Source organism: Nicotiana tabacum, unplaced genomic scaffold (genome assembly GCF_000715075.1).
Source record: "Nicotiana tabacum cultivar K326 unplaced genomic scaffold, ASM71507v2 Un00001, whole genome shotgun sequence".
In the NCBI taxonomy this organism is placed as follows: Eukaryota; Viridiplantae; Streptophyta; class Magnoliopsida; order Solanales; family Solanaceae; genus Nicotiana; species Nicotiana tabacum.
In genome coordinates this window covers 6,372,419-6,392,350 of record NW_027438239.1, presented here as the reverse complement: position 1 = coordinate 6,392,350, position 19,932 = coordinate 6,372,419, and the positions used below count along the sequence as shown (strand labels likewise).

At 43.0% G+C, this 19,932-nt stretch overlaps 1 pseudogene; it reads right to left on the bottom strand.

Annotated features, from left to right (window-relative positions):
- Positions 1–269: 269 nt before the first annotated feature.
- On the bottom strand, positions 270–13,182 carry LOC142178816 (uncharacterized; annotated as a pseudogene).
- Positions 13,183–19,932: the final 6,750 nt, after the last annotated feature.

Genomic DNA, 19,932 nt, shown 5'->3' with positions numbered 1-19,932 from the left:
ATCTGTCACAAGATTTAATTTAATGCATTAATTTTAGCTACGAAAAATAACTATCGCTAATTCTTTTTAATTTTCTTTTATTTATTATTTTAAATGTACCCTATTCAAGCATATTACATAAACGCGATTAAATACACTTAATTAAAAGTGACTGACATTAATATAAATTACATTCAACAAGGTCCAAAATCTATAGCATAATGCATATAACTGTATCGTTAAGTACAAAACATCCACAAGCACCAACAATAAAGTCTAAACAAAATAAGCTAACTATGCGAGGCTAGAGAGTCACGGTCATCATCAGAACCCAATGCATGAACCTCATCAATGTTAGCAGCAGTAGAAGAGGTAGGAAGTGCCACATTTGATGGGTGGTTGGTAAGATCAATATTTGGCTGATGTGAGGGCAAAGAAACTAATTCACGTACCCGCTCAACAATTACAGGAACTATATGATCTGTCAGTACAGGAATCAATCATGTCACTAACTCATCCAGATTCCCTATCAGTGTTGATTGAGCATTTTGAAGGTGTTGCTGAGGATGTTGCATCAAATCCAAAAGAGTCACGAAGATTCGGCTCGTAGTAGTATTTTGCTTGAGATCCAAGACCATATACTCTTCTTTTCTTTTCTCCTCCCGCAGCTTCGTAATATGCTTTACACTAATCAATATCAGATTGACACTGTGTTTGTTGCCGTAATATTTTCTGATATTTTTCCTATAGAAGAGTTAATAATTAGTGAAATTGAAACATTAAAGAATATTGAGTATTCAATTTACAAAATAAAAAAAGATATGAAAGTAAAGTCAATAAAATTATTTATAAAGTTGACTTACATGTACGATTCAGAATTTCTCACCAACAAACGATTTTTCATCATTACCATGTGTATGGACATGCAAATGTATCTCACTTGGTGTTAGATCTCGATAATTTTTAACAGCCTTTACAAAATATATTCAATTCAAAAGATTGGAAAAAAGATATTTGTATAAAAATGAAATTGAAAAATAACATAGAGAAAAGGAAGCAACTTAAGTAGAATAGAAAAACTAAAAACTAAACACGTTCCCACCTTCAAAATCTTATTAGTTTAAGGAGATAACCAAAGGAATCTTGATTATTGAATTCACTGGAACTTTTCTCACTTTTCTCCACTCCGCTTAATATATAAATCTTGGATTGGGACGGCAAAATTAATAAATTTATCAAGTACGCTTAGGGATGTTTCATTCCAGCACACAACAGAGCACCTGAAAAGAATATTTTAATTTGTTTCTTGAACTTCCATGTAAATTAAAGACTTTCCAAACCTCATTAGTCATATAGCTAGTTTTAGATTGCAGAGAAGTCTCCAAGCTAGTTTTGTGATGACTCAAAAAGTCATCTTATGTTTAGAACTAAATTATGCGCTCTTAAACCTTAAAAATATCATTATTACCCTCCTCAATTTGCGTGCGCAGTCCGGGCATGTTTCCGAAAAACTTTTATGTTGAAAATTGATGAAAATAAGAATTTTTGTCTTAAAAGTTAATTTTAGTTGATTTCGATCAATATTTTTAGTAAACGGGTTCGGATCCGTATTTTGATGATCCCGGTGGGTCCGTATTGAATTATGGAACCTGGGCATATGCCCAGAATCGAATTCGGGGGTCCCTAGCTCGAGTTATGAATTTTGCTGAAAATTAAAAGTCTGAAAATTATTTATTTTTAAGAATTGAGTGATGTTTGGGATGTTTGGCATTATTAGTACTGGATCCGTATTTTGGTTTCGGATCCCGGTACATGTTCATTATGATATTTAAGACTTGTTTGTGAAATTTGGTGAGAAACAGAGTTGATTTGACGTGATTCACACGTCTAGTTGAGAAGTTAGAAATTTTAAAGTGTTCTTGAGAATTTCATTTGATTTGGTGCTAAATTCTTAGTTCTAAGTGTTATTTTGGCGATTTGATCACGCGAGCAAGTTTGTATGATGTTTTTAGACTTGTGTGCATGTTTGATTTGGAGCCCCGAGGGCTCGGGTGAGTTTTGGATAGGCCACGGGATGTTTTGGACTTTGGAAAATCTGGTTTTCTGCAGATTCTGGTGTTTTGGCATGTCCTTCTTCGCATTCGCGAAGGTCCTCTCGCGAATGCGAAGAGTAAACTAGTGAGGCAGAAAATCTCTTCTTCGCGAACGCGAGGTGATGGGGGATTTACCCTTCGCGAACGCGACCGGCTCATCGCGAACGCGAAGTACTTGGGGACCTGGGGGAGGATTGGTCGTTCCTTCATCGCGAACACGAGCAATGTCTCGCAAACGCGAAGGCCGGGGGGGGGGGGGGTAGCCTACATGAACGTGAATAAGGTCTCGCGAACGCGAAGGCTTGACAGCCTATACCCTTCGCGAATGCGACAGTGTACTCGTGAACGCGATGAACACTGTCGCCCAGCACTTAACAGAATCCAAACACGGGATTTAGCCAAAAAATTCATTTTCTCATAAACCAAACGGTGAGTGGCAATTTTCAAGAGTCACTTTCTTCGCTAAAGTGTTGGTAAGTGATTCTAAACCATTTTCTTTCAATTACCCATTACATTTCATGAATATTCAACCTAAAATCTAGAGTTTTCATGGTTGAATTAAGGGTTTGGGTAGAAACTAGGGATTTTCAATTTGAGGTCGGATTCCAAAACCAATTACATATTCGGGATCAGGGGCGAATTGGTAAATGAATTTTGGTCCGAACCTCGGATTTTTGACCAAGCGGGCCCGGGGTTAATTTTTTGACTTTTTGGAGGAAAATTTGGAAAATTTAATTTATGCAATATAATTGATTCCCTTAGAAATATTTGATATTATTGAGTCAGTTTTGAATAGATATGAGTGGTTTGGAGGCAAATTCTAGAGGAAATGCTGTGATTGAGAATTAAGTGGCCTTCGGAGCGAGGTAAGTGTTGTGTCTAACCCAGACTTGAGGGAATTAGGAACCTTAGACTATTTTCTATGTGAAATTCATATGAGCAGCGTATATGTGAGGTGACGAGTACTTATGCGCTGCCAATACCCATTTTCCATGTTTCTTTTTCTTTTCTTATATTGTCTCTTTCCTATGCCTAATTGCTACGTGTTTATACTAGTGTTGTTAAATGGATCGTTCTTATCATATTTATGGATTTTTGGGTGATAATTGAGAATTTATTTCAAAGTTGAGATTGATATTGTAGAACCAAATGTTGAAGTAAGGCTTGTACATATTATTCTATCTCCCTGTTGTTATTTATGCATTACATTATGGTAAGGGAGAGTGTAAAAGCACGAAGAGTGATGCCGTGCATTTTTTCTTTACTGTATTCGTGTTCATGTTGATTCATAATATGTTGGTTGTTCCAGTTATCTTTTTGTTGTAGTTCTTTATCTCGTATTTCCCCCAGCATGTTTTCCCCTCCCGATATCTCCTGTCTAATTCTTCATTACTGTTATTTGTATATACATTGTTAAACTGTATATGTTGATTTGTAGGTGCACTGCCTTAGCCTCGTCACTACTTCGTTGAGATTAGGCTCGACACTTACCAGTACATGGGGTCGGTTGTATTGATAATGTACTCTGCACTTTCTGTGCAGATTTTGGTATTGGCTCGGGTTGATCGAGATTTTGCTATCGGACCGCTATCCAGAGACTCAAGTTAGATCTGTCGGCATTCACAGACCTTGATGTCCCCGTCTATCTTTTCTGTTCTACTGTTTCTTTCATTCAGACAATTGTATTTCTTTCAGAATATTACTTGCAGTAAATTCTAGAATGCTCGTGAATTGTGACTCCAGATCCGGGTGGTAGTAATTGATATAGTCTTTATATTATTCCGCACTTACTATATTTTATCTTAGCTAATTATTGTTATTTACTGAATGGAAATAAGGATTTGGGTTAATGATTCTCTAACGTTGGCTTGCCTAGCAAGTGAAATGTTAGGCGCCATCACGGTCCCGACGATGGAAAATTCCGGGTCGTGACAAGTTGGTATCAGAGCACTAGGTTGCCTAGATCTCATGATTCACGAGCAAGCTTAGTTAAGTCTAGAGGATCGGTACAGAGACGTCTGTGTTTATCTTCTAGAGGCTATGAAGTTAAGGAACAAATTTCACTTCTATTCTCCTCTGTCCTGCAATGTTGTTTTCTCAATATTGATTGAACTTTAATACTCTTGTTCTCTCGCAGATGGCAAGAACATGTACCGCTTACTCAGTTGAGCAGCAGCTAGAGCCTCCAGTGGCAGCTCCTACGCGGGGTAGAGGTCGAGGCCGAGGCCGTGCTAGAGGCCGAGGTAGAGGCAGGGCTTAGTCCAAAGCCCGTGCAGCAGCCCCAGCAGTGGAGCCTCAAATAGAGCTCGACGAGGAGGTTCCAGTCCAGACTGTTCCTACCGGACCAGCTCAGGTTCCGGAGGGGTTCATTGCGACCCTAGTACTTCAGGACGCTTTGGTCCTTTTTGTGGGCTTATGGAGATTGTGGCCCAGACGGGCGCATTTCCCCTGGCGCCAGGAGTCTCTCAGGCTGGAGGAGGAGCCCAGACTCCCACTACTCCCGCTCAGGAGCAGATAGCTCCCCAGTATCAAGCTTCAGCAGCTCAGCCAGTTAGAGTAGTTCAGCCGGTTGTTCCGGCACAGGTCGGAGATGGGCCAGCTATGTCTTTCGAGGCTTTGTAGAGGTTGGACAGGTTTACCAAGCTCTTCCCAGTTCACTTCAGTGGTGCTCCTTCAGAGGATCCCCAAGAGAATCTTGACAACTGTCATGAAGTTCTACGGAACATGGATATAGTGGAGACCAATGGGGTCGATTTTGCTGCATTTCAGATGACTGGTTCCGCCAAAAATGGTGGAGAGATTATTTGTTGACCAAACCAGTTGGGTCACCTGCTCTTGCTTAGGACTAGTTCTCTTAGCTCTTCATAGAGAAGTTTCTGCCTATCACATTGAGAGAGGAGTGTCGCCGTTAGTTTGAGCGTCTCCAGCAGGGCAGTATGACTGTTACTCAGTATGAGACCCATTTTGTAGATTTGGCCCGTCATGCCATTCTTCTGCTTCCCACCGAGAAAGAGGGTGAGGAGGTTTATTGATGGACTTGCTCAGCCAATCAGATTGCAGATGGCTAAGGAGACTAGGAGTGAGAATCCTTTTCAAGCGGTTGCTAATGTCGCCAGACGATTCGAGATGGTTCTTACTCAGGGAGGTCAGGGGTCTGACAAGAGACCTCGTTATTCTGGTGAGTTCAACGGTGCCCCTTCTAGATGCAGGGGTACTTTTGGTAGAGGCCATCCTCCCAGGCCGTTCCATTCAGCACTCTAGGCATCCCATGGTGCCTCAGGTGCTCATGGTCCTCATATGCCTTATTCCGACAAGCTAGCTTACAGTGCACCACCAGCTCCTATTAGTGCACCTCCACTCCAGAGTTATCGGGGTGGTTATTCAAGTCGATAGGGTCAGTTTCAGGGCCAGTAGTCATAGCAGCCAAGGTTATGTTATACTTGTGGTGATCCGAGGCACATTGCTAGATTTTGCCCTCGGGCAACAGGCGGCTCACAACATCAGAGTTCTCGTGCCATGGTTCCGTCACTAGTTTCTGCACCACCTGCTCAGCCAGCCAGAGGCAGGGGTCAGGCAGCCAGAAGTAGGGGCCAGACTATTAGAGGTGGAGGTCAGGCAGTTAGAGGTGGAGACCAGCCAGTTAGAGGTCATTCCAGGGACGTAGTTCAGGATGGTGAGGCCCAGCTCCGGTGTTATGCTTTCCCAGCCAGGCCTGAGGCTGAGTCGTCTGACACTGTTATCAAAGGCACTATTTCAGTTTGCAGTAGAGATGCTTCAGTTATATTTGATCCGGGGTCTACTTACTCCTATGTGTCATCCTATTTTGCTTCATATTTGGTTATGCCCCGTGATTCCTTGAGTGCTCCTGTGTATGTGTGCACGCCAGTGGGGGATGCTATTATTGTAGATCGTATTTATCGTTCGTGTGTGGTCACCATTGGGAGTCTTGAGACACGTGTAGATCTTCTACTCCTCGATATGGTTGATTTTGATGTCATACTGGGTATGGATTAGCTGTCACCTTATCATGCTATATTAGATTGTCATGCCAAGATGGTGACCTTAGCCTTGCAGAGGTTGCCTCGATTAGAGTGGAAAGGGACTCTTGGCCATTCTACCAGCAGGGTTATCTCTTATGTGAAGGCTCGGCATATGGTCGAGAAGGGGTGTCTAGCTTATTTGGCTTATATCCGCGATCCTAGCGCGGAGGTTCCTTCCATGGATTCAGTACCAGTTGTTCGTAAGTTTCCAGAGGTGTTCCCTACAGACATGCCGGGGATGCCACCGGATAGGGATATTGATTTCTGTATTGATTTGGCTCCGGACACTCAACCTATTTCCATTCAGCCATACCGCATGGCTCCACCAGAGTTGAAAGAATTGAAGGAACAGTTGCAAGATTTGCTTGATAAGGGCTTCATTAGACCTAGTGTCTCGCCCTGGGGTGCACCTGTGTTATTTGTGAAGAAGAAAGATGGATCGATGAGGATGTGTATAGATTATCGACAGTTAAACAAAGTCACCATCAAGAACAAGTATCCATTGCCGAGGATTGATGATTTATTTGATCAGTTTCAGGGTGCCCAGGTGTTTTCGAAGATTTATTTGAGATCTAGCTACCATCAGTTGAGGATTAGGGCATCTGATGTCCCTAAGACAGCTTTTCGGACTCGGTATGGGCATTATGAGTTTCTAGTTATGTCATTTGGGCTGACAAATGCCCCAGCAACATTCATGGATTTGATGAACCGGGTGTTCAAGCCCTACTTGGATTCATTTGTGATTGTGTTTATTGATGATATCTTGGTCTACTCCCACAGCGGAGAGGAGCATGAGCAGCACCTTCAGATCATTTTTCAGACTCTGAGCGACAACCAGTTATATGCTAAGTTTTCAAAATGCGAGTTTTGGTTGAGTTCAGTTGCTTTCTTGGGTCACGTTGTATCAGTAGAGGGTATTCAGGTGGATCCTAAGAAGATTGAGGTAGTTCAGAAGTTGGCCTAGACCCACATCAGCTATAGAGATCCGTAGTTTCCTGGGTTTGGCGGGCTACTACCATCGATTTGTGGAGGGGTTTTCATCCATAACAGCCCCGTTGATCAGGTTAACCCAGAAAGGTGCCCCGTTCAGGTGGTCAGATGAGTGTGAGGCGAGCTTCTAGAAGCGTAAGACAGCTTTGACTACATGGTCAGTATTGGTGTTACCCACAGGTTCAGGATCTTATACAGTATATTGTGACATATCTCGTATTAGTATGGGTGCGGTATTGATGCAGGGTGTCAAGGTTATTGCATATGCTTCGCGACAACTGAAGGTTCACGAGAAGAATTACCATGTTCATGATTTAGAGCTGGCAGCCATTGTTCACGCGCTGGAGATTTGGAGGCACTATCTTTACGGCATGCCCTGTGAGGTATTCACGGATCATCGGATCTTGCAGTATTTGTTCAAGCTAAAGGAACTCAATTTGAGGTAGAGAAGGTGGTTAGAGATATTGAAAGATTATGATATCACCATATTGTATCATCCCTGGAAGGCCAATGTGGTGGCCGATGCTTTGAGTAGAAAGTCAGCTAGTATGGGTAGCCTTGCTTATATTCTACTTGGTGAGAGACCGCTTGCATTGGATGTTCAGGCCCTGGCCAACCAGTTCGTGAGGTTGGATGTTTCTGAGCCCAGCCGTGTTCTTGCTTGTACAATTGCTCGGTCTTCCTTGTTTGAGCGCATCAGAGATCGGCAGGATGACGACCCTCATATACTTGTCCTTAGATACACAGTGCGACACGGTAGTGCCAAGCAGGTTACTGTTGGAGATGACAGAGTTTTGAGGATGTAGGGTCCTATTTGTGTGCCTAATATGGATGGACTTCGTGAGTTGATTCTTGAGGAGGCCCACAGTTCCCGGTATTCTATTCATCCGGGGGTCAGCAAGATGTATCAGGACTTGCGGCAATATTATTGGTAGAGGAGGATGAAGAAAGACATAGTTGCATATGTAGCTTGGTGCCTAAATTTCCAGCAGGTAAAGTGTGAGCATCAGAGACCTGGTGGTTTACTTCAGAGGTTAGAGATTCCTGAGTGGAAGTGGGAGCGTATCACTATGGATTTTGTTGTTGGACTCCCACGGACTCAGAGGAAGTTCGATGCAGTTTGGGTCATTGTGGACAGGCTGACCAAGTCAGCGCACTTCATTCCTGTGGCAGTTACCTATTCTTCGGAGCGGTTGGCAGAGATTTACATTCGTGAGATCGTCCGTCTTCATGGTATGCCCGTGTCTATCATTTCTGATCGAGGTACGTCGCTCATCTCGCACTTCTGGAGGTCAGTACAACGTGAGTTGGGTTCGCGGGTTGAGTTGAGCACAACATTCTATCCTTAGATGGACGAGCAATCCAAGCGTACTATTCAGATCTTGGAGGATATTCTCTGCGCTTTATGTTATAGACTTTGGAGGATCGTGGGATAAGTTCTTGCCCCTTACAGAGTACTCCTACAACAACAGCTACCCGTCGATCATTTAGATGGGTCCTTATGAGGCATTATATGGTAGGCGGTGCCAGTCGCTAGTGGGTTGGTTCGAGTTGGGAGAGGCTCGGTTATTGGGCATAGACTTAGTATAGGATGCCTTGGATAAGGTCAAGATTATTTAGGATCGACTTCGCACAGCTCAGTCTAGGCAGAAGAGTTATGCCGACCGCAGAGTTCGTGATGTTGCATTCATAGTCGGAGAGAGAGTGTTGCTTCGGGTATCACCTATGAAGGGTGTAATGAGGTTCGGAAAGAAGGGCAAGTTGAGCCCTAGGTATATCGGACCTTTTGAGATTCAAGAGATAGTGGGAGAGGCGGCTTACAGGCTTGAGTTGCCACCTAGTTTAGCAGCTGTTCATCCGGTATTCCATGTGTCCATGCTTCGAAAGTAGCACGGCGATCCGTCCCATGTGTTAGATTTCAGCTCTGTCCAGTTGGACAAGTATTTGACTTACGAGGAGGAGCCGGTGGCTATTCTAGCCTGGCAAGTTCGCCAGTTGAGATCAAAGAGTAACCCTTCAGCTTGAGTGCAGTGGAAAGGTCAGCCTGTTGAGGCACCTACTTGGGAGTCCGAGTCCTATATGCGGAGTAGATATCCCCACCTTTTCACCAGCTCAAGTACTTTTCTATGTCCGTTCGAGGACGAACGATTGTTTTAGAGATAGAGAATGTGATGACCCAAAAGGTCATCTTATGTTTAGAACTCGATTCTGCGCTCTTAATCCTTAAAAATCTTATTATTACCCTCCTCGATATGCACGCGCAGTCCGGGCGTATTTTCGAAAAAATTTTATGTTGAAAATTGATGAAAATAAGAATTTTTGCCTTAAATGTTGATTTTAGTTGACTTCGATCAACATTTTTGGTAAACGGGCCTGAATCCATATTTTGACGCTCCCGGTGGGTCTGTATTGAATAATGGGACCTGGGCGTATGCCCAGAATCATATTCGGAGGTCCCTAGCTCAAGTTATGAATTTTGATGAAAATTAAAAGTCTAAAAATTATTTATTTTTAAGAATTGAGTGATGTTTGGCATTGTTAGTACCGGGTCCGTATTTTGGTTTCAGAGCCCGGTACAGGTTCATTATGATATTTAAGACTTGTCTGTGAAATTTGGTGAGAAACGGAGTTGATTTGACGTGATTCGGACGTCTAGTTGAGAAGTTACAAATTTTAAAGTGTTCCTGAGAACTTCATTTGATTTGGTGCTAAATTCATAGTTCTAGGTGTTATTTTGGCCATTTGATCGCACGAGGAAGTTTGTACGATATTCTTAGACTTGTGTGCATGTTTGGTTTGGAGCCCCGAGGGCTCGGGTGAGTTTCAGATAGGCCACAAGATGTTTTGGATTTTGGAAAATCCGGTTTTCTACAGATTGTGGTGTTCTGGCATGTCCTTCTTCGTGTTCGCGAAGGACCTCTCGCGAATGCGAAGAGTAAATTAGTGAAGCTGAAAATCTATTCTTCGCGAACGCAAAGGCCTGGTCGCAAACGCGAGGTGATGGGGGATTTACCCTTCGCGTACGCGAAGCACTTGGGGACCTGGGGGAGGATTGGTCGTTCCTTCATCGCGAACGCGAGCAATGTCTCGCGAACGCGAAGGCTGGGGGGGGGGGGGGTAGCCTACGCGAACGCGAACAAGGTCTCGTGGACATGAAGGCTTGGCAGCCTATACCCTTCGCGAACGCGACAGTGTTCTCGCGAACACGATGAACACTGTCGCCTAGCACTTAACAGAATCCAAACACGGGATTTAGCCAAATATTCATTTTCTCAAAAACCAAATGATAAGAGGCATTTGCAAGAGTCATTTTCTTCCCCAAAGTGTTGGTAAGTGATTATAAACCATTTTATTTCAATTACCCATTACATTTCATGAAATTTTAACCTAAAATTTAGAGTTCTCATGGTAGAATTAAGGGTTTGGGTAGAAACTAGGGATTGGGGGATTTAGACTTCAATTTGAGGTCAGATTCCAAAACCAATTACATATTCGGGCTCGGGGGTGAATGGGTAAATGGATTTTAGTCCGAACCTTAGATTTTTGACCAAGCGGGCCCGGGGTCGATGTTTCGACTTTTTGGAGGAAAATTTGGGAAGTTTAATTTATGCAATATAATTTATTCCTTTAGCAATATTTGATATTATTGATTCATTTTTGAATAGATACGAGTGGTTTGGAGGCGAATTCTAGAGGAAAAGTTGTGATTGAGAATTTAGTGGCCTTCGGAGCGAGGTAAGTGTTGTGTCTAACCCTGACTTGAGGGAATTAGGAACCTTAGACTATTTGCTATGTGAAATTCATGTAAGCGGCATATATGTGAGGTGACGAGTACTTATGCACCGCCAATTTACCCATTTTCCATGTTTCTTCCGTTTTTCTTATATTGTCTTTTTCCTATGCCTAATTGCTACATGTTTATACTAGTGTTGTTAAATTGATCGTTCTTATCATGTTTACGTATTTTCTGGTGATAATTGAGAATTTATTTCAAAGTTGAGATTGATATTATGGAACCAAATGTTGAAGTAAGGCTTGGACTTATTATTCTATCTCCCTGTTGTTATTTATGCATTGCATTATGGTAAGAGAGAGTGTTAATGCCCGAAGGGTGATGCCGTGCCATATTGTGAGTGTTAATGCATAAAGGGTGATGCCATGCCGTATTGTGAGTGTTAATGCACGAAGGGTGATGTCGTTCCATATTGTGAGTGTTAATGCACGAAGGGTGATGCCGTGCCATATTATGAGAGTTAATGCACGAAGGGTGATGCCGTGCCATTTCTATTGATTTATGGTGGGATTGAGAGTAAAAGCACGAAGGGTGATGCTGTGCATATTTCCTTTACTGTATTCGTGTTCCCGTTGATTCATAATATGTTGGTTGTTCCAGTTATCATTCTGCTGTAGTTCTTTATCTCGTATTTCCCCCCAGCATATTTCCCCCTCCCGATATCTCCTGCCTAATTCTTCATTACTGTTATTTGTATATACATTGTTAAACTGTACAGGTTGATTTGTAGGTGTCTTGCCTTAGCCTCATCACTACTTCATCGAGGTTAGGCTCGACACTTATCGGTACATGGGGTCGGTTATACTGATACTGGACTCTGCACTTTCTGTGCAGATTTTGGTATCGGCCCGGGTTGATCGAGATTTTGCTATCGGACCACTATTCGGAGACTCAAGGTAGATCTGTCGGCATTCATAGACCTTGAAGTCCCCGTCTATCTTTTCTGTTCTACTGTTTCTTTCATTTAGACAGTTGTATTTCTTTCAGACTATTACTTGTAATAAATTCTAGAATGCTCGTGAATTGTGACTCCAGATTCGGGTGGTAGTAATTGATACGATCTTTATATTATTCCGCATTTACTATATTTCATCTTATCTAATTATTATTATTTACTGAATGAAAATAAGGATTTGGGTTAATGATTCTCTAACATTGGCTTGCCTAGCAAGTGAAATGTTAGGCGCCATCACGGTCCCGACGGTGGGAAATTCTGAGTCGTGATAGTTTTGAAGCTCCCAATCTCAACTCCCACCTCCGAAATCAACTCCAATGTGGGCAAGGTATTTAGACCAAGACAACGTAAAAGGTATAAGAACGTTTTTCTTAAAAGACATAAGAACATTTTTTTCTACTAGCTTAGGACAACTTAAAAGACATAAGAACTTTTTTCTTTCAACTCTCTAATCAACGTTCTAACTTGTCAAACACGGTACTATGGACTCCAGCAACTACTCGTGTCGCTGCACTTTATGCTGCTGTTGATGCTTATGTCATGAATTCTCAGGTGAGCCTTCACTACTCTATCTAACTTAATTACAGCTCAGTTTCAGGAAATGTAAAATGACTAAGCTTTTGTTAGATATTAATATTAAACAGTTTATGTAACAGTGAAAAGGTGACAAAGTAAGAAATATTAATATTAAACAGTTTATCCAACTGCTAACTTCAATTTCGGCACACATTGACAAAAAAGATTTTTTGAAAAAACAAGAGACAATCTGGAACTCACAACTTACCAAACTTAAATAAGATTTTCATATTCGAATTAGTGCAAACTTAAATGAGATTTTCAGATATTTTATATAAACTTACAAGTCTCTTGCGATGCTCCCCAACACTAATAGACCCACCCGTGTGAGTCCAGTGGTAACTCCGCTCCCACCACCACAATAATGTTTTGTATTTATTTCTGACTTTTCAACACAATTAGGATCTTTCCAAAGTCTCATCCAACTTTGCCACACATCATTTGGAATAGATTTCCGTTGCACCTCATTTTCTTTTAGTTTGCTAATGAAATCACTGTATCTTTTTGCTACCCTATGCCCCCATTGGTTCCACATAGCAGTATCAATTGAAGAATCTTAGTAGAATACCTTCTAAAATAATTTTGTAAAGTAATAACATTAATAAGTTATACATAAAAGTTAATATACTCTCTAAATTCAATTGTGATGGATTATACCTTGAATTCTCCAAAATAAAATCTTTTTGTCTCATACGAGATGCTTTTCCAGTTGATTCCATAAGGATCATGTTCATGTGTGATGACCCAAAAGGTCATCTTATGTTTTAGAACTCGAATCTGCGCTCTTAAACCTTAAAAATTTTATTTTTACCCTCTTCGATTTGCGTGCACAGTCCGGGCAGGTTTCCGGAAAGCTTTTATGTTGAAAACTAATAAAAATAAGAATTTTTGGTTTGAAAGTTAATTTTAGTTGACTTCGGTCAACATTTTTGGTAAACGGGCCCGGATCTATGATTTGACGGTCCGGTGGGTCAGTATCGAATTATGGGACTTGGGCATATGCCCAGAATCGAATTTGGAGGTCCCTAGCTTGAGTTATGAATTTTTGATAAAAATTAAAAGTTTGGAAACTATTTATTTTTAAGAATTGATTGATATTTGGCATTGTTAGTATCGGGTCCGTATTTTGGTTTCGGAGCCCGGTACAGGTTCATTATGATATTTTAGACATGTCTGTAAAATTTGGTGAGAAATGGATTTGATTTGACGTGAATCGGGCGTTCAGTTGAGAAATTAGAAGTTTTAAAGTGTTTTTGATAATTTTGTTTGATTTGGTGCTAAATTTAGAGTTCTAGGTGTTATTTTGGCGATTTGATCACGTGAGCAAGTTCGTATGACATTTTTGGACTTGTGTGCATGTTTGATTTGGAGCCCCGAGGGTTCGGGTGAGTTTCGGATAGGCCACGCGATGTTTTGGACTTGGGAAAAATCTGGTTTTCTGTAGATTCTGGTGTCTATCATATCCTTCTTCGCGTTCGCGAAGGTCCTCTCGTGAACGCGAAGAGTAATTTGATGAGGCTGAGACTTCTTCTTCACGAACGCGAAGTCCTGGTCATGAACGCGAAGTGATGGGGGATTTACCCTTCGCGAACGCAACCCGCTCAACGCGAACGCGAAGCATGTGGGGACTGGGGGGGGGGGGCGGCCAGGGGGAGTAACCATCGCGAACGCGAGCTGGGTCTCGCGAACGCGAAGGATTGGCAGTTTGAACCCTTCGCGAACGCGACAGTGGCCTCGCGAACGTGATGCACACTGTCGCCCAACACTTAAGAGAACCCAAAACGGGATTTTTGCCAAAACAAAACTCATTTTCTCAAACACCAAACGGTGAGGAGCGATTTTTCAAGAGTCACTCCTTCCCCAAATTGTTGGTAAGTGATTCTAAACCATTTTCTTTCAATTACCCATTGCATTTCTTGAATTTTCAACCTAAAATATAGAGTTTTCATGGTAGAATTAGGAGTTAGGGTAGAAAGTAGGGAATTTGGGGATTTAGACCTCACTTTGAGGTCGGATTCGCAAACTAATTACATATTCGGGCTCGGGGGTGAATGGGTAAATAAATTTTGGTCCGAACCTCAAGTTTTTGACCAAGCGGGCCCGAGGTCAATTTTTTGACTTTTTGGAGGAAAAATTGAAAAATTTAATTTATGCAATATAATTGATTCCTTTAGCAATATTTGATATTATTGAGTCAGTTTTGAATAGATACAAGTGGTTTGGAGGTGAATTCCAAAGGAAAAGCTATGATTGAGAATTAAGTGGCCTTCGGAGCGAGGTAAGTGTTGTGTCTAACCCTGACTTGAGGGAATTAGGAACCTTAGATTATTTGCTAAGTGAAATTCATGTGAGCGGCGTATATGTGAGGTGACAACTACCTATGCGCCGCCAATTTACCTGTTTGTTTTTCCATGTTTCTCTGTTTTTCTGATATTGTCTCATTCCTATGCCAAATTGCTACATGTTATACTAGTGTTGTTCAAATTATCGTTCTTATCATGTTTACGGAATTTTTTGGTGATAATTGAGTTTTTATTTCAAGTTGAGATTGATATTATGGAACCAAATGTTGAAGTAAGGTTTGTACTTGTTATTCTATCTCCCTGTTGTTATTATGCATTGCATTATGGTAAGGGAGTGTGTTAATGCACGAAGGTTGATGCCGTGCCATATTGTGAGTATTAATGCACGAAGGGTGTTGCCGTGCCATATTGTGAGTTTTAATGCACGAAGGGTGATGCCGTGCCATGATATGAGAGTAAAAGCACGAAGGGTGATGCCGTGCCGTTTCTATTAATTTTATGGTGAGATTGAGAGTAAAAGCACGAAGGGTGATGCCATGCATTTTTCTTTACTGTATTCACTATTCCTGTTGATTCATGGTATATGGACTACTCCGGTGATTATTTTGTTGTAGTTCTTTATCTTGTATTCCCCCCAGTATGTTTCCCCTCCCGACATTTCCTGTTTAGTTCTTTATTCTTATTATTTGAGTATACACTGTTAAATTGTAAAGGTTTATTGTAGGTGCCTTGCCGTAGCCTCGTCACTACTTCGTCGAGGTTAGGCTTGACACTTACCAGTACATGGGGTCGGTTGTACTGATGCTGCACTCTGCACTTTCTGTGCATATTTTGTTACCGGCTCAGGTTGATCGAGATTTGCTATTGGTCCGCTGTCCGGAGACTCAAGGTGTATCTGTCGGCGTTCACAGACCTTGAAGTCCTCGTCTATCTTTTTATGTCCTACTATTTTCTTTCATTCAGATAGTTGTATTTCTTTCAGACTATTACTTGTAGTAAATTTTAGAATGCTCGTGAATTGTTACTCCAGATCTGGGTGGTAGTAATTAATACAGTTTTATGATATTCCGCACTTATTATATTTCATTTTAGTTAATTATTGTTATTTACTGAATGGAAATAAGGAATTATTTTAATGATTTTCTAACGTTGGCTTGCCTGGCAAGTAAAATGTTAGGCGCCATCACGGTCCCGCCAGTGGGAAATTTCGGGTCGTGACAGTTGGTATCAGAGCACTAGGTTGCCTAGGTCTCATGACTTACGAGCAATCTTAGTAGAGTTTGGAGGATCGGTACGGAGACGTCTGTGCTTATCTTACAGAAGCTATGAAGTTTAGGAACAAGTTTCACTTCTATTCTTCTCTATCATGCGATTTTGCTTTCTCTATACTGATTGAACTCTTCTACTCTTATTCTCTCGCAGATGGAGAGAACACGTACCGCTTCCTCAGATGAGCAGCAGCCAGAGCCTCCAGTGACAGCTCCTACGCGGGGCAGAGGTCGAGGTCGAGGCCGTGCCAGAGGCTGAGGCAGGGGCAGGGCTCAGCCTAGGGCCCGAGCAGTAGCCCCAGCAGTGGAGCCTCAGATAGAGATTGACGAGGAGGCTCCAGCCCAGACTGTTCCTGTCAAACCAGCTCAGTTTCCGGAGGGGTTCATTGCTACCCCGGTACTTCAGGACGCTTTGGTCCGTTTGGTGGGCCTTATGGAGAGTGTGGCCCAGACTGGCGCATTTCCCATGGCACCAGCAGTCTTTCAGGCTGGAGGAGGAGCCCAGACTCCTACCACTCCTGCTCCGGAGCAGATAGCTCCCCAGTATCAGGCTCCAGCAGCTCAGCAACTCGGATTAGTTCAGCCGGTTATTACGGCACAGGTCAAATATGGGCTAGCTACGTCTTCTGGAGATTGGACAGGTTTACCAAGCTCTTTCCTGTTCACTTTAGTGGTGCTCCTTCAGAGGACCCCCAGGAGTATCCTGATAGCTGTCACGAGGTTCTACGGAACATGGGTATAGTGGAGACCAATGGGGTCGATTTTGCTGCATTTCAGATGACTGGTTCCGCCAAGAAATGGTGGAGAGATTACTTGTTGACTAGACCAGCTGGGTCGCCTGCTCTTACTTGGGACCTATTCTCTCAGCTCTTCATAGAGAAGTTTCTGCCTATCACATTGAGAGAGGAGCGTTGCCGTCAGTTTAAGCGTCTCCAGTAGGGCAGTATGACTGTTACTCAGTATGAGACCCATTTTGTAGATTTGGCCTGTCATGCCATTCTTCTGCTTCCCACCGAGAAAGAGGGTGAGGAGGTTTATTGATGGACTTGCTTAGCCAATCAGATTGCAGATGGCTAAGGAGACTGGGAGTGAGATTCCTTTTCAAGCGGCTGCTAATGTCGCCAGACGAGTCGAGATGGTTCTTACTCAGGGAGGTCAGGGGTCTGACAAGAGGTCTCGTAATTCCGGTGAGTTCAGCGGTGCCCCATCTAGAGGCAGGGGTACTTTTGGTAGAGGCCATCCTCCCAGGTCATTCCATTCAGCACTCTAGGCATCCCATGGTGCCTCAGGTGGTCATGGTCCTCATATGCCTTATTTCGACCAGCTAGCTTATAGTGCACCACCAGCTCCTCTTAGTGCACCTCCACTCCAGAGTTATCAGGGTGGTTATTCAGGTCGACATGGTCAGTTTCAGGGTTAACAGTCACAACAGCCAAGGTTATGTTATACTTGTGGTAATCCGTGGCACATTGCCAGAATTTTCCCTCGGGTAACGGGCAGCTCACAGCATCAGAGTTCTCGTGCCATGGTTCCGACACCAGTTGCTGCACCACCTGCTCAGCCAGCCAGAGGTAGGGGTCAGGAAGCCAGAGGTAGGGGCCATATAGTTAGAGGTGGAGACCAGCCAGCTAGAGGCCGTCCCAGGGACGTAGTTGAAGGTGGTGGGGCCCAGCCCTAGTATTATGCTTTCGCAGCGAGGCCTAAAGCTGAGTCATCTGACGCTGTTATCACAAGTACTGTTTCAGTTTGCAGTAGAGATGCTTCAATTCTATTTGATCCGGGATCTACTTACTCCTATGTGTCATCCTATTTTGCTCCCTATTTGGTTGTGCCCCGTGATTCTTTGAGTGCTCCTGTGTATGTGTCCATACCAGTGGGAGATGCGATTGTTGTAGATCGTGTTTATCGTTCGTGGGTGGTCACCATTGGGAGTCTTGAGACTCGTGTAGATCTTCTACTTCTCGACATGGTTGATTTTGATGTCATACTGGGTATGGATTGGCTGTCACCTTATCATACTATATTAGATTGTCACGCCGAGACGGTGACCTTAGCCTTATAAGGGTTGCCTCGATTAGAGTGGAGAGGGAATCTTGGCCATTCAGCCAGCAGGGTTATCTCTTATGTGAAGGCTCGGCATATGGTCGAGAAGGGGCGTCTAGCTTATTTGGCTTATGTCCGCGATTCTAGTGCGGAGGTTCCTTTCATAGATTCGCTGCCAGTTGTTCGTGAGTTTCCAAAGGTGTTTCCTGCAGACCTGTCGGGGATGCCACCTGACAGAGATATTGATTTCTGCATTGATTTGGCTCTGGGCACTTAGCCTATTTCCACTCCACCATATCGCATGGCCCTGCCAGAGTTGAAAGAATTGAAGGAGCAGTTGCAAGATTTGCTTAATAAGGGCTTCATTAGACCTAGTGTCTCGCCCTGGGATGCACCTGTGTTGTTTGTGAAGAAGAAAGATGGATTGATGAGGATGTGTTTAGATTATCGGCAGTTGAACAAAGTCACCACCAAGAACAAATATCCATTGCCGAGGATTGATGATTTATTTGATCAGCTTCAGGGTGCCAAGGTGTTTTCAAAGATTGATTTGAGATCTGGCTACTATCAGTTTAGGATTAGGGCATCCAATGTTCCTAAGACAGCTTTTCGGACTCGGTATGGGCATTATGAATTTCTAGTGATGTCATTTGGGCTGACAAATGCCCCAGCAACATTCATGGATTTGATGAACCGGGTGTTCAAACCCTATTTGGATTCCTTTGTGGTTGTGTTTATTGATGATATCTTGATCTACTCCCACAGTCGAGAGGAGCATGAGCAGCACCTTCGGATCGTTCTTCAGACTCTGAAAGACAGCCAATTATATGCTAAGTTCTCAAAATACGAGTTTTGGTTGAGTTCAGTTGCTTTCTTGGGTCATGTTGTATCAGTAGAGGGTATTCAGTTGGATCCCAAGAAGATTGAGGCAGTCCAGAATTGGCCTAGACCTACATCAGCTATAGAGATCCGTAGTTTCCTAGGTTTGGCAGGCTATTACCATCAATTTGTGGAGGGGTTTTCATCCATAACAGCCCCGTTGACCAGATTGACCCAAAAGGGTGCCCCGTTCTGGTGTTCAGACGAGTGTGAAGCAAGCTTTCAGAAGCTCAAGACAGCTTTGACTACGACATCGGTATTGGTGTTACCCACAGGTTTAGGATCCTATACAGTATATTGTGACGCATCTCGTATTGGTCTGGGTATGGTATTGATGCAGGGTGGCAAGGTTATTGCATATTCTTCACTGCAGCTGAAGGTTCACGAGAAGAATTACCCTGTTCATGATCTAGAGCTGGCAGCCATTGTTCACGCGCTGAAGATTTGGAGGCACTATCTTTACAGCGTTCCAAGTGAGGTATTCACTGATCATCGGAGCTTGCAATATTTGTTCAAGCAGAAGGAACCCAATTTGAGGCAGAGGAGGTGGCTGGAGCTATTGAAAGACTATGATATCATCATATTGTATCATCCCGGGAAGGCCAATGTGGTGGCCGATGCTTTGAGTAGAAAGTCAGTCAGTATGGGTAGCCTTGCATATATTCCAGTTGGTGAGAGACTGCTTGCATTGGATGTTCAGGCCTTGGCCAACCAGTTCGTGAGGTTAGATGTTTCTGAGCCCACCCGTGTTCTAGCTTGTACAGTCACTCGGTCTTCCTTGTTTGAGTGCATCAGAGTTCGGCAGGATGACGATCCTCATTTACTTGTCTTAGAGACACAGTGTGGCACGGTGGTTTTAAGCAGGTTACTGTTGGAGATGACGAAGTTTTGAGGATGCAGGGTCGTATTTGTGTGCCTATTGTGGATGGACTTCATGAGTTGATCCTTTAAGAGTCCCACAGTTCCCGGTATTCTATTCATCCGGGCGTCGCCAAGATGTATCAGGACTTGAG